At 43.8% G+C, this 14,210-nt stretch overlaps 1 protein-coding gene across 4 annotated transcripts in view; it reads right to left on the bottom strand.

Annotated features, from left to right (window-relative positions):
* The window catches only part of dync1i1a (dynein cytoplasmic 1 intermediate chain 1a), a 533,829-nt gene that overhangs the window by 99,130 nt on the left and 420,489 nt on the right, over positions 1-14,210 (bottom strand). The window lies entirely within an intron of this gene.

Here is a 14,210-nt window from a genome sequence, read left to right as displayed (position 1 = left end):
TAGGAGAACGCTTTCAGCTATAGAATGTCCTCTGGCCTCATGTTAGAAATAACTGATATGAGTTACTTATTTCGTCCTCTCTCATTATCTCTTCATACCCATTTCATGCAATATCTTAAACAAAGAGCACTGGATTCTTCAATATCTGAGTTGGTAATTATTCATGATAGTTTGGAAACAAATGTGTGAGCATTTGCACCAAATTCTCCTCAATTAGTTCATGAATATCCAGCTCAATGTTAAGTTAGGCTCAACAGGACTGTAACTCAGATTAAAGTCTTAATGACTAATTTTTTCCACCTCCATCAAAACTTCAAGAATAAATACCCCTGACATAGGTGTTTTACTGTAATCTAATATCAAGGAAAGATTATTAAAATAAAAAGTCAGAATTTCATGCATGGAGTATTGTCCAAATTATCTTGGGGGGTCACAATGATTTTGGCTGATTTCATATTTTCCTCTCTCATTATTATTAATTTTTTTCTCTATTTAGACCCCTTACAGGTTTAACTATGCTTGCACATCATTTGTTGAATTACATAGAAAATGCAGCACAGAAATAGGCCATTCGGCCCAATTGGTCTATGCCAGTGCTAATGGTCAACAAAAGCCAACTCCTCTTCATCTAACACAATCAGCATAACCTTTTATTCCATTCTCCCTCATACTTATGTAGCTTTCCCTTAAAGGCATTTTTTGCCAGTCTGAGTAACTATTCTTAATAGTTTCATTTCTTTTAACACCCTCCCCCAAAATATATTTCAACTTCCCAGTGCTGCTGCAGTCAAAAAATATGACATGGTATACAACCATAACATTTATTAGCTTTTCATGTTTACATAATGGAAGCAGCAATTAAACCTTAAGATATTGAAAAATACACCCAGTTGTTTAACTTGAATATCACCCCAAATGGGATTCTGAAAAGTCATGTATTGTAAAGGTGCCTTTCACTCAAAACTGTCATCTTACATTATTAGTATTTTCTTATAACAAAGGCAAAAAGAAATTAAAAGAATATTGTATCTTGACTTTTGAAAACTAAGCCAGGCACTTAATGATGGGTGTGCCTGACCTGGAGTCTGAACCTTACAAACATTTTCCAATCTGTACTATTTCCTCACCAAACAATTACATTATGATCTCAGACTCAATTTATCACCAATTTTACTTTGTGGTCTTAAAGGGGCACAGCTCCATCTTAGCAGAATGGTACATTTTACTTTGCATGATACAGCACACCTGCCCTCATAAAATAGCTCATCAACTATAATATACACAACATACAATAGCATGCAGTGAGCAGCACAATGGGAAATCCACAAGTATCAAGAGATTCCCAGACTATTTCCTTGAAGCAGGGCATGCCAAACGGACCCTTCCTGGAAATAATTTCACACCATCAGATTTCACTAACCCCGTCAAAAATGTTTGACCCACCAGTGCAACAATTGCATTTTTATTTCCTCCACAATAATGTAACAGGTAGAATATTGGGTAGAAGTGTAGCTTAAGTCATGACACGTTCATATTCCACTCCCACTGTCACAATTTCTTTTCATATGTCATACTTAAGTTGGTAGGTTCTAGTCTTCATTGAAATACAAAATAATTTGATTCCAGAACGCTTTTTTTCCAGAAATTTTACTGAAGAAAAATAACTTATTTTGTTGCCCTGAAGCAGTGGCCTTGGTTACTGGACTTTATTCAGGGTGTTTTCTCCACTACACCTGTTTTGAGCTGCCAGCTGTTTCTTGTGAAGCTGTTTGGCAGCTTTTCCAAGTTTTGTAGGTTGGCATGTATGCTTACCATGCTTGTTGCCTACACTTAAGGAAGGTCAGATCACATACAGTATTCACCAACTTTGCTTTCAAAGTTACCTCTGAAAAAGCTGAATAAATTCTTTACCTTGTTTGAAGCTTGATTACAAAAAAAAACCAATCAAATGAGCTTAACATTCTAATAATGACTTTTCCGGAGATGGGGAGGGTGCATCCTCAATAACTTTCCATTCATACAACAGATTGGAGGAAGGGATGAGATTATACCAGCGTAGGCGACACACAACATTTTTACAGAGGGAATGATCCTTCAAGGAACTTGGACCACACCAGGATAAAACAGCAGAGGGTGGCAGATTATAGACAGGATGCAGATGGTTTGTGGCTATTACTAGGTTTAAAAAAAATCAGAGACCTAACAAATCTCCCTGATGTGGTCTGAATGGCTGCTTAATATACAGCATCCTACAACATTCTGACAAAACAGTCTTTCTATTGGATCCAGTTAATCCTTCACAAAATGGAAACTTTAATGCAATATTTATTTAAATTTGCTATTACCCACATATAAATCTTCGAAGAAAGACCACCAACATCCACTAACAAATGGGCTTTCATGGTATTTCAATTAAAGATTTTGGAAAAGACCTCATACAGTGAGATACAAGACTGTATAATACTAAAGTTATGTGACAAAAAGTATAAAATATCACTTTTTAGCTTGTTACAATACATTCCCATCCTCAATGAAGGCAGAGTCCAGCACACAGGTGCAAAAAACAAGATGCAACCATCTTCAGCCAGAACGCTGAGTGGATGATCCATCTCGGCTTGCTCCTGAAGTCCTCATCATCACAGAAGCCAGTCTTCAGCCAATTCAATTCACTCGTGTCTTACTAATTTGATTGAGTTTTTTGAGGAAGTGACGAAGATGATTGATGAGGGAAGGGCGGTGGATGTGGTCTATATGGACTTTAGTAAAGCCTTTGACAAGGTCCCGCATGGCAGACTGTTGCAAAAGGTGAAGTCACACGGGATCAGAGGTGAGCTGGCAAGATGGATACAGAACTGGCTCAGCCACAGAAGACAGAGGGTAACAGTGGATGGGTGTTTTTCTGAATGGAGGGATGTGACTAGTGGTGTTCCGCAGGGATCAGTGCTGGGACCTTTGCTGTTTGTAGTATATATAAATGATTTGGAGGAAAATGTAGCTGGTCTGATTAGTAAGTTTGCGGACGACACAAAGGTTGGTGGAGTTGTGGATAATGATGAGGATTGTCAGAGGATACAGCAGGATATAGATCGGTTGGAGACTTGGGCGGAGAAATGGCAGATGGAGTTTAATCTGGACAAATGTGAGGTAATGCATTTTGGAAGGTCTAATGCAGGTGGGAGGTATACAGTAAATGGCAGAACCCTTAGGAGTATTGACAGGCAGAGAGATCTGGGCATACAGGTCCACAGGTCACTGAAAGTGGCAACGCAGGTGGATAAGGTAGTCAAGAAGGCATACGGCATGCTTGCCTTCATCGGTCGGGGCATAGAGTATAAAAATTGGCAAGTCATGTTGCAGCTGTACAGAACCTTAGTTAGGCCACACTTACAATATTGCGTGCAACTCTGGTCGCCACACTACCAGAAGGACGTGGACGCTTTGGAGAGGGTACAGAGGAGGTTTACCAGGATGTTGCCTGGTCTGGAGGGCATTAGCTATGAGGAGAGGTTGGAAAAACTCAGATTGTTTTCACTGGAACGACGGAGGTGGAGGGGCGACATGATAGAGGTTTACAAAGTTATGAGCGGCATGGACAGAGTGGATAGTCAGAAGCTTTTTCCCAGGGTGGAAGAGTCAGTTACTAGGGGACATAGGTTTAAGGTGCGAGGGACAAAGTTTAGAGGGGATGTGCGAGGCAAGTTTTTTACAGAGGGTGGTGAGTGCCTGGAACTTGCTGCCAGGGGAGGTGGTGGAAGCAGATACGATAGCGATGTTTAAGAGGCATCTTGACAAATATATGAATAGGAAGGGAATGGAGGGATATGGACCCTGGAAGTGCAGAAGGTGTTAGTTTAGGCAGGCATCAAGATCGGCGCAGGCTTGGAGGGCCGAATAGCCTGTTCCTGTGCTGTACTGTTCTTTGTTCTTTGTTCCACGTGATGAAGAACGACTTAGCGCACTGGATACAGAAAGGGCTATGAACTCCAACAACATCCCAGCTGTAGGACTGAAGACCTTGTGCTTCAGAACTGGCTGCAGCTCGAGGGAAGCTCTCCCAGGACAGCTAAAATACTAGCATCTAACTGACAAAGTGGAAAATTGTCCAGGTATGTCCTGTCCACAAAAATCAGGACAAATTCAATCTGGCCAATTACTGCACATCAATCTACTCTCAATCATCAGCAAAGTGATGGAAGGTGTCGTGGACTGTGCTATCAAGTGGCATTTACTCAACAATAACCTGCTCACCGACATTCAGTTGGATTCCACCAAGACCACTCAGCTCCAGACCTCATTACAGCCTTGGTCCAAAATGGACAAAAGAGCTGAATTCCAGAGGTAACATCAAGGCGGCATTTTACCAACTATGGAATCACAAGCCCACTTGATTGGTACCCCGTATACAACCTTAAACAATCACTTCTGCCACCAACAGTGCACCATGATTGCAGTACATACCATCTACAAGATGCACTGCAGCAACTTGCCAAGGCTCCTATGACAGCACCTTCCAAACACCTAGAAGGACACAGGCAGTAGGCACATGGGAATATCATCACCTACAAGTTCCCCTGCAAGCCACACACCATTCTGACTTAGAAATAAATTGCCATTCCTTCATTGCCCTGGCCCAAAATCCTGAAATTCCCTACTTAACACCACCAGGGGAGAACCCTCACCATATGGACTGCAGCAGTTTAAGGTGGCAGCTCACCATTACCTTCTTGAGGGCAAGTAGGGATGGTCACATCCCAAGAACAAATAAAGAAAAACTTGTGAATTTTCCTCGTTTAAACCTGTGTGCAAATGAAAGACAACTTTGGTGCAAGATGGCACGGCTTTTAATAATTTATTAAAAGCAGCTAAAGCAGCAATGACCAAAAGCATTCAGAGCTGGGGCAGCACAGTGGCGCAGTGGTTAGCACCGCAGCCTCATAGCTCCAGCGACCCGGGTTCAATTCTGGGTACTGCCTGTGTGGAGTTTGCAAGTTCTCCCGGTGTCTGCGTGCGTTTCCTCCGGGTGCTCCGGTTTCCTCCCACATGCCAAAGACTTGCAGGTTGATAGGTAAATTGGGCATTATAAATTGCCCCTAGTATAGGTAGGTGGTAGGGAAATATAGGGACAGGTGGGATGTGGTAGGAATATGGAATTAGTGTCGGATTAGTATAAATGAGTGGTTGATGGTCGGCACAGACTCGGTGGGCTGAAGGGCTTGTTTCAGTGCTGCATCTAAGTTATTGAGATCAGTGTTGAGTCAGTGTTGCAAAGTGCCTCATCAAAGGATGAGGTGCTTTAGATTAGATTAGAGATACAGCACTGAAACAGGCCCTTCGGCCCACTCTGGCACAATCTTCCACGCCCGCTGTCCAATTAAGGATAGCGGGTGGGTTCCTGAGGCTGCAGGCCCAATCTGAGGGCCCGCAGCTTTGGACGGCTGGTAGCCCCATCAGGACATTAGGCAGAAAGGGGATTGCGAGAGTGCCTCAAAATGGAGGGGCCCTCGGAAACTTATATATAATTTTAAAAATAAAGAGGCCCCAAGCTGGTAGGGCCTTCGGAGAAGAGGGGAAGCCTCTCTGGGGGATGTGTTTGGTCCACGCGTGTGTCCTTTGTTACCCACTGCCTCGTCAATGGGGCATGGAGCCTCTGGCTCCAATGGCCACCCAACCTGCCACTGGGAAGCGGCTTCCATGAAAACATAGAAAATAGGAGCAGGAGTAGGTCAATCGGCCCTTTGAGCCTGCTCCACCATTCATTATGATCATGGCTGATCATCCAACTCAGTAACCTGTTCCCACTTTCTCTCCATATCCTTTGATCCCTTTAGACTCAAGAGCTATATCTAACTCCTTTTTGAAAACATACAATGTTTTGGCCTCAACTGCTTTCAGTGCTGTATATCTAAACTAAACTAAACTTGCTAAAATATGTATCCTTCAAATGTAGTTAAGGATAAATTGGTTAGCACCTGTTGAGGGTAAACAATGCACAACCCCAACAGACAGGCAGGAAGACCTCCTACACTTGGGCCTCAGGTCTCATCTGAACAACAACAACCTGTATTTATACAGTGCCTTTAATATAGCATAGCGTTCCAAGATACTTCACAGGAGCATTATTAAACTAAGTTCGACACTGAGCCACATAAGACATTAGAGCAGATGGGCCAAAGAATTAGGTTTTGAAGAGCTTCTTAAAGAACAAAACAGAGATAAAGAGAGGAATCTTGTGCTGATGGAGGCATTTCCATTTCCATGTCCTGACCCTGCACAGGTCTGCTGTGGTAGCAAATTCCACAGCCTCACTACTCTCTGGGTGAAGAAATTTCTCCTCATCTCAGTCCTGAAAGGTTTACCCCATATCCTTAGACTATGACTCCTGGTTCTGGACTCCCCCACCATCGGGATCATCCTTCCTGCATCTACCCTGTCAAGTCCTGTTAGAATTTTATAGGTTTCTATGAGATCCCCCCTCACTCTTCTGAACTCCAGCGAATATAATCCTAACTGACTCAATCTCTCCTCATACGTCATTCACGCCATCCCAGGAATCAGTCTGGTAAACCTTCGCTGCATTCCCTCCATAGCAAGAGTATCCTTCCTCTGATAAGGAGACCAAAACTGCACACAATATTCCAGGTGTGGCCTCACCAAGGGCCTGTATAATTGCAGCAAGACATCCCTGCTCCTGTGGGCGGCACAGTGGCGCAGTGGTTAGCACCGCAGCCTCACAGCTCCAGCGACCCGGGTTCAATTCTGGGTACTGCCTGTGTGGAGTTTGCAAGTTCTCCGTGTCTGTGTGGGTTTTCTCCGGGTGCTCCGGTTTCCTCCCACAAGCCAAAAGACTTGCAGGTTAGTAGGCAAATTGGCCATTATAAATTGCCCCTAGTATAGGCAGGTGGTAGGGAAATATAGGGAAAGGTGGGGATGTGGTAGGAATATGGGATTAGTGTAGGATTAGTGTATATGGGTTGTTGATGGTCGGCACAGACTCGGTGGGCCGAAGGGCCTGTTTCAGTGCTGTATCTCTAAACTAAACTACTTAAACCCTCTCGCTATGAAGGCCAACATACCATTTGCCTTTTTTACCGCCTGTTGCACCTGCATGCTTACCTTCAGCGACTGGTGTACGAGAACACCCAGGTCTCGCTGCATATTCCCCTCTCAGTTTATAGCCGTTCAGATAATAATCTGCCTTCCTGTTTTTGCTAGCAAAGTGGATAACCTCACATTTATCCACATTATACTGCATCTGCCGTGCATTTGCCCACTCACTCAACATGTTCAAATCACCCTGAAGCCTCTCTGCATCCTCCTCACAACTCACCCTCCCACCCAGTTTTGTGAAATCTGCAAATTTGGAGATATTACATTTAGTTCCCTCATAGGAACATAGGAAGAGGAAGAGGCCATTCAGCCCCTCGAGCCTGTCCCGCCATTCAATGAGATCATGGTTGATCCGCGGTCTAACTCCATATACCTGCCTTTGGCCCATATCCCTTTATATCTTTGCTTAACAAAAATCTATCTATCTCAGATTTAAAATTAACAACTGTTCTAGCTTCAACTGCTGTTTATGGGCGAGAGATCCAAACCTCTACCACCCTTTGTGTGAAGAAGTGCTTCCTAATATCTCTCCTGAATGGTCTGGTCCTAATTTTTAGACTATGCCCCCTAGTTATAGAATCTCCAACCAGTGGAAATAGTTTATCTTTATCTAGCCTGTCTTTTCCTGTGAATATCTTGAAGAGTTCGATCAGATCACCCCTTAACCTGATAAATTCTAGCGACAATAGGCCTAATTTGTGTAATCTCTCCTCGTAACTTAACCCCTGTAGTCCAGGTATCATTCTTGTAAACCTACGTTGCACTCCCTCCAAGGCCAACATATCCTTCCTAAGGTGTAGTGCCCAGAACTGCTCCCAGTACTCCAAGTGGGGTGTAACCAAGGTTTTGTACTGCTGCAGCATAACCTCTGTGTCTTTATACTCCAATCCTCTAGATATAAAGGCTAGCATTCCACGAGCCTTTTTGATTATTTTCTGCACTTGCTCGTGGCATTTTAAAGATCTATGCACCTGAACTCCAAGTCTCTTTGGACATCCACTGTATTTAACCTCTTCCCATTTAGAAAGTACCCTGCTCTATCCTTTTTTGGTCCAAAATGGATAATCTCACACTTGCCCACATTGAAATCCATCTGCCACAGTTTTTCCCACTCACCTAGTCTGTCAATATCTCTTTGCAATTTTATGCTATCATCTAGACTGTCTACAATGCCGCCTAACTTTGTATCATCAGCAAACTTGGATATATGACTTACTATGCCATCATCCAGTCGTTAATGAATAATGTGAATAATTGAGGCCCGAACACAAAGCCCTGCGGCACACCACTAGTCACATCCTGCCAATTGGAGTACTTACCCATTATCCCCACTCTCTGTCGACTACCACTCAACCAACTTCCTAACCATGTCAATAATTTGCCCTCAACTCCGTGGTCTTCTACCTTAGATAACAGTCTCTTATGTGGGACCTTATCAAATGCCTTCTGGAAGTCCATATAAATAACATCCATAGACATTCCCCTGTCCACTACCTTAGTCACCTCTTCAAAAAATTCAATGAGATTTGTCAGGCATGACCTTCCCATCATGAATCCATGCTGGCTGTCCCTGATTAACTGAAATTCTTCTAGGTGTTCATTCACCCTATCCTTGATTATAGACTCCAGCAACTTGCCCACCACAGATGTCAGGCTAACTGGTCTGTAATTTCCTTGGTTCCCCCTTTCACCCTGCTTAAAAAGCGGAGTGACATGTGCAACTTTCCAATCCAGAGGGACCACTCCTGGATCTAGGGAACTCTGAAAGACTATAGTTAGGGCATCTACAATGTGCTCCCCTACTTCCTTTTACACCCTCGGATGGAAACCGTCAGGTCCTGGGGATTTCTCACTCTTTAGTTCCATTAATTTCCTTGTTACTGATGTTTTACTTACGTTAATTGTATTAAGTCCCTGTCCCCTATCGGCTATTAATTTTTTCTGGACTTCCAGCAAGTTATCCTCCTTTTCAACTGTGAATACTGAGGCAAAGTAATTGTTCAACATGTCTGCCATTTCCCCATTATCAATGACAATATCCTCATTTTCAGCTTTTAGTGGGCCTACATTGCTCTTGACCACTCGTTTTCCCTTTATGTAACTATAAAATTTCTTCTTATTGATTTTGATGTCCCTTTCAAGTTTCCTTTCATAATCTCTTTTAGTCGCTCTTATAAGCTGCTTTGTGACCCTTTGCTGGTCTTTGTATCAATCCCATTCGGCCGGATCTGTGCTGCGTTTTGCATTTTTGTAAGCCATTTCTTTTTGTTTCATGCTATCCCTAATCTCTTTGGTTGTCCATGGCTGTTTTTTCTGTGAAGTGGAGCTTTTTCCTCTTGGGGTATATACTTGCTCTGTATTTCGTTAAATGTTTCTTTAAATATTCTCCACTGTTCTTCAGTCGTTTGACCCATTAACAGATCTACCCAGTTTACCGTGGACAGTCGCTGTCTCATCCCGGTAAAGACAGCCTTACCCAAGTCTAAAATTCTAGTAGCGGATTCGTGCTTTTCACTTTCAAATGCTACCTTGAATTCGATCATGTTGTGATCACTATTTGATAAATGTTCACGCACAGTTAGGCTATTAATTAAATTTGGCTCATTACTCATAACTAAATCTAATATTGCCTGCCCCCTTGTTACATCTAGGTCATATTGCTGTGGGTAACTATCCTGGACACATTCCAGAAATTCACTACCTTTCTGACAGGTGCTAGTCTGCCTCTCTCAATCTATGTGTAAGTTAAAATCCCCCATTACTACTACTCTGCCTTTGTTACACACTTGCCTAATTTGTGCATTTATACAATCTAACATCTCAGAACTGCTACCAGGGGGTCTATACACCACACCTATTACAGTTTTAGATCCTTTTCTGTTCCTCAATTACACCCATAAGGTCTCCACTGGATGCTTTCCCCTCATTATATCCTCCCTCACCAATGAGGTGATATTATTTCTAATCAGTAAGGCTATTCCACCCCCTCTGCTATTTTCCCTGTCCCTCCTGTAAACTTTATAACCAGGTATATTTAGTTCCCGGTCCTGACCATCCTGCAGCCACATCTCCCCAATGGCCACCACGTCATAATCTTCCATTTGAATTTGCGCCTGCAGTTCATCTCGTTTATTCCTTACACTCTGTGCATTTGTATATAGAACTCGTATTTAAGCTATACCCTCTAATCTGTCCCTCAGCACTGATGCTTTATTCGCCTGTTTATTATTTCTCTCTTCTGGCTTAACCAGTATACTTCTTACAGTTTGGTAACAACCAGCCTCACCACTAACCTGCACTCCTACCTTCTCCTTTAACTTCCTGTTTTTCCATGCAACTGAACCCTCCCCCCCACTATTTAGTTTAAAGCCCTATCTACAGCCCCAGTTATGTGATTCGCCAGGACTCTGGTCCCAGCATGATTCAGGTGGAGCCCGTCCCATCGGAAAAGCTCCCTCCTTCCCCAGTACTGGTGCCAATGTCCCACGAATTCGAACCCATTTCTCCCACACCAATCTTTGAGCCACGCATTTACCTCTTTAATCTTATTAATCCTTTGCCAATTTGCCCGTGGCTCAGGTAGCAATCCGGAGATTATTATCTTTTAGGTTCTGCTTTTTAATTTAGCCCCTAGCTGCTCATATTCCCTCAGCAGAACCTCTAACCTCGTTCTACCTATATCATTGGTACCTACATGGACCACGACAACTGGACCTTTCCCCTCCCACTCCAAGTTCCTCTACAGCCCAGATGAGATATCCTGCACCCTGGCACCAGGTAGGCAACAGAGCTTACGGGACTCTTGATCCTGGCCACAGAGAACAGTGTCTATGCCCCTAACTGTACGATCCCCGATTACGCCTACATTTCTCTTTTCTCTCCCCCCACTTGAATGGCTCCCTATACCACGGTGCTGTGGTCAGTTTGCTCATCCTCCCTACAGTCCCTGCTCTCATCCACACAGGGAGCAAGAATCTCGAACCTGTTGGACAAGGACAATGGCTGGGGCTCCTGTAGCATTACCTCCTGGATCCCTCTACCTGCCTCATTCATAGTCACACCCTCCTGAACCTGACCACTGGCTGAATTCAAGGTAGTTAATCTAAGGGGTGTGACTGCCTCCTGAAACACAGTGTCCAAGTAACTTCTAAGGGGTGTGACTGCCTCCTGAAATCATTAATATATATTGTGAATAGCTGGGGTCCTAGCACCGATCCCTGCGGTACCCCACTAGTCACTACCTGCCATTCGGAAAAAGACCTATTTACCCCTACTCCTTGTTTCCGGTCTGCCAACCAATTTTCTATCCATCGCAATACACTACCCCCAATCCCATGCGCTTTAATTTTACACACTAATCTCTTATGTGGGACTTTGTCGAAAGCCTTCTGAAAGTCCAAATAAACCACATCCACTGGCTCCCCCTTATCAACTCTATTAGTTACATCCTCGAAGAATTCGAGTAGATTTGTCAAGCATGATTTCCCTTTCGTAAATCCATGCTGACTCTGCCCGATTCTACCACTGTTCTCCAAGTGCTGAGCTGTAAAATCTTTGATAATGGACTCCAGAATTTTCCCCACTAGCGACGCCAGGCTGATCGGTCTATAATTCCCTGCTTTCTCTCTACCTCCCTTTTTAAATAGTGGGGTTACATTAGCTACCCTCCAATCTGTAGGAACTGTTCCAGAGTCTATAGAATCTTGGAAGATGACCACCAATGCATCCACTATTTCGAGGGCCACTTCCTTAAGCATTCTGGGATGCATACCATCAGGCCCTGGAGATTTATTGGCCTTCAATCCCATAAATTTCCCAACACCATTTCTCTACTACTACTGAGTTAGTTCCTCTCTCTCACTAAGCCCTGTGATCCCCAACATTTCTGATATGATATTTGTGTCCTCCTTTGTGAAGACAGAACCAAAGTATGCATTTAGTTGGTCAGCCATTTCTTTATTCCCCATAATAAATTCCCCTGTATCTGACTGTAAGGGACCTACATTTGTCTTCACTAATCTTTTTCTCTTCGCATACCTATAGAAACTTTTACAGTCACTTTTTATGTTCCGCACAAGCTTGCTCTCGTACTCTATTTTCCCCTTCTTAATCAATCCCTTGGTCCTCCTTTGCTGAATTCTAAACTGCTCCCAATCCTCAGGTCTGTTGTTTTTTCTGGCGAATTTATATGCCTCTTCCTTGGATCTAATGCTATTTCTAATTTCCCTTGTAAGCCATGGTTTGGCGACCTTTCCCATTTTACTTTTGCGCCAGACAGGGATAAACAATTGTTGCAGTTCATCCATGCGCTCTTTAAATGTTTGCCATTGCCTATCCACCCTCATCCCTTTAAGTAACGTTTCCCAATCCGTCATTGCCAACTCGCGCCTCATACCTTTGTAGTTTCTTTTAAAGAACAAAGAACAAAGAAAATTACAACACAGGAACAGGCCCTTCGGCCATCCAAGCCTGCGCCGATCCAGATCCTCTATCTAAACCTGTCGCCTATTTTCTAAGGGTCTGTATCTCTTTGCTTCCTGCCCATTCATGTATCTGTCTAGATACATCTTAAAAGACGCTATCGTGCCCGCGTCTACCACCTCCGCTGGCAACGCGTTCCAGGCACCCACCACCCTCTGCGTAAAGAACTTTCCACGCATATCCCCCCTAAACTTTTCCCCTCTCACTTTGAACTCATGACCCCTAGTAATTGAATCCCCCACTCTGGGAAAAAGCTTCTTGCTATCCACCCTGTCTATACCTCTCATGATTTTGTACACCTCAATCAGGTCCCCCCTCAACCTCCGTCTTTCTAATGAAAATAATCCTAATCTACTCAACCTCTCTTCATAGCTAGCGCCCTCCATACCAGGCAACATCCTGGTGAACCTCCTCTGCACCCTCTCCAAAGCATCTACATCCTTTTGGTAATGTGGCGACCAGAACTGCACGCAGTATTCCAAATGTGGCCGAACCAAAGTCTTATACAACTGTAACATGACCTGCCAACTCTTGTACTCAATACCCCGTCCGATGAAGGAAAGCATGTCGTATGCCTTCTTGACCACTCTATTGACCTGCGTTGCCAACTTCAGGGAACAATGGACCTGAACACCCAAATCTCTCTGTACATCAATTTTCCCCAGGACTTTTCCATTTACTGTATAGTTCACTCTTGGATTGGATCTTCCAAAATGCATCACCTCGCATTTGCCCTGATTGAACTCCATCTGCCATTTCTCTGCCCAACTCTCCAATCTATCTATATTCTGTTGTATTCTCTGACAGTCCCCTTCACTATCTGCTACTCCACCAATCTTAGTGTTGTCTGCAAACTTGCTAATCAGACCACCTATATTTTCCTCCAAATCATTTATGTATATCACAAACAACAGTGGTCCCAGCACGGATCCCTGTGGAACACCACTGGTCACACGTCTCCATTTTGAGAAACTCCCTTCCACTGCTACTCTCTGTCTCCTGTTGTCCAGCCAGTTCTTTATCCATCTAGCTAGTACACCCTGGACCCCATGCGACTTCACGTTCTCCATCAACCTACCATGGGGAACCTTATCAAACGCCTTACTGAAGTCCATGTATATGACATCTACAGCCCTTCCCTCATCAATCAACTTTGTCACTTCCTCAAAGAATTCTATTAAGTTGGTAAGACATGACCTTCCCTGCACAAAACCATGTTGCCTATCACTGATAAGCCCATTTTCTTCCAAATGGGAATAGATCCTATCCCTCAGTATCTTCTCCAGCAGCTTCCCTACCACTGACGTCAGGCTCACCGGTCTATAATTACCTGGATTATCCCTGCTACCCTTCTTATAGAAGGGGACAACATTAGCAATTCTCCAGTCCTCCGGGACCTCACCCGTGTTTAAGGATGCTGCAAAGATATCTGTTAAGGCCCCAGCTATTTCCTCTCTCGCTTCCCTCAGAAACCTGGGATAGATCCCATCCGGACCTGGGGACTTGTCCACCTTAATGCCTTTTAGAATACCCAACACTTCCTCCCTCCTTATGCCGACTTGACCTAGAGTAATCAAACATCTATCCCTAACCTCAACATCTGTCATGTCCCTCTCCTCGGT

Source organism: Heterodontus francisci, chromosome 2 (genome assembly GCF_036365525.1).
Source record: "Heterodontus francisci isolate sHetFra1 chromosome 2, sHetFra1.hap1, whole genome shotgun sequence".
NCBI lineage: Eukaryota > Metazoa > Chordata > Chondrichthyes > Heterodontiformes > Heterodontidae > Heterodontus > Heterodontus francisci.
Note: the sequence above shows the minus strand (reverse complement) of the source record. Positions and strands in the feature narration are given on the sequence as shown.